Consider the following 1538-nt stretch of genomic DNA (forward strand, 5'->3'; position numbering starts at 1 on the left):
ACTCGAAGTTTAGCTGCCAAGCCTGGTGTGATGAAATTGTGAGTAGCACCACTGTCGAGCATAACTACGATAGGTTGTTTGCCAAGAGTGCCACGCATCTTCATGGTATGTTCGGAAGAGATACCCATGTATGACGCATAGGATAGTGACATCAGTTGAGGTTGATCCTCGTTGTTCCCTGTATCCTCAAGTTCCACCATGTTTTCCTCTAAAACCTCCATTTCATAACCGTGAATAACAGCCATTACCTGAAGTTCTTTGTTAGGACAGACGTGACCCTTAAAGTAGCGGCCATCGCACTTGAAACACAGTCCCCGACGCCATTTCTCGTCCAACTCTGCATCTGTGAAATACTTACGAGGTCTTGAGGTGGTCGCGGGTGGTGGTTCACGCTGACTATGCTGAATGGTGACAAAAGGTTTCGAATTTCCTCCTCCAGAGTGTGAAAAATTGGATTGGCGACTCTCCTGGTGATGTTTAAGTGGACCTTTGTCTGACTGGAGTTCCCGCAATACCACTCGTCTGATGAGGCTTGATTCCATATCGCGTGCTACCCCAACCATCTCAGGTAAGCTCTGTGGTTTCCACATGTGGATGATCTCTTGCATCTCCAAAGACAACCCATTTAAGAAAATACCCTCCAACTTGTTATCATCTAAGCCTGAGACTTGAGAAGAAAGGTCTTCGAACTGATGGATGTATTCAGCAACTGTACCGGTTTGCTTAAGGCAAAAAAGGCTCTAACTTGGTCCTCTGCTTTTGAGATTCCCAAATCGGAGAAACAACCTTGCCTTAAACTGTAGCCAAGATTGAAAAGGCAGACGGTTAGTCTCCCAGTTGTACCAGCTCAGGGCATCGCCGGTGAGGCTGACAGAGACCAGCTCCAATCTGTCGGTATCGTTAAACCCACCCATTCGAAAGAAACGCTCAACCCTAGCGATCCAGCTGTAAGCTTCCGTTCCGTCAAATAAAGGCATCTCGACATTTTTTAACAACGACTCACGCGGATTTGGACCCCTCTCGTAGTTGTCGCGCATGGCAGGAGCGAGTTCCCGACGAACTGGTACGGAAGGCGGCGGTGGATCCGGAATGCGAGAATCTTGAGACGGAGGTGTTTCGAGAAAGCTTGTTGACCCCTGCTCCTTCACTGTTCCAGGCGCCGGAAAAGAAGACAGCAAGAACTCGAGTTTTTTGTGGATCTCAAGCATCCTGTCATCGGAGGCGGTGAAACGCACCAGCATGGTGTCAAGCTTCTGATCTGAGATCCGCTTCCCATCCTGGATTTCTTTGATTTGGAGGCTGAGGGTGCCCAGCTTGTCGTACACATCACCAAACATGTCCCCTTGTTCTTCCGTCGACGGGCTTTCGGCTATCGGTGACAACGTCATCACTCTCTCTCTGTTTCTTTTGTTCGTTCTGAAGGAAGAAAGAGAAAAAATAGAAAGGGACAAAAATGTCGAATAGACTCCTTTTGTTGTGTAAAGAAGGGATGATATTTTGTTTTTTGTTTTTTTTTTTTTTTTTTTTTTTTTTTTTTT

General features: G+C 46.7%; 1 pseudogene; it reads left to right on the top strand.

Moving 5' to 3' along the window:
- Positions 1-1538, top strand: part of LOC109128004 — a 13959-nt pseudogene that overhangs the window by 6086 nt on the left and 6335 nt on the right.

Source organism: Camelina sativa, chromosome 1 (genome assembly GCF_000633955.1).
Source record: "Camelina sativa cultivar DH55 chromosome 1, Cs, whole genome shotgun sequence".
Classification (NCBI taxonomy): Eukaryota; Viridiplantae; Streptophyta; class Magnoliopsida; order Brassicales; family Brassicaceae; genus Camelina; species Camelina sativa.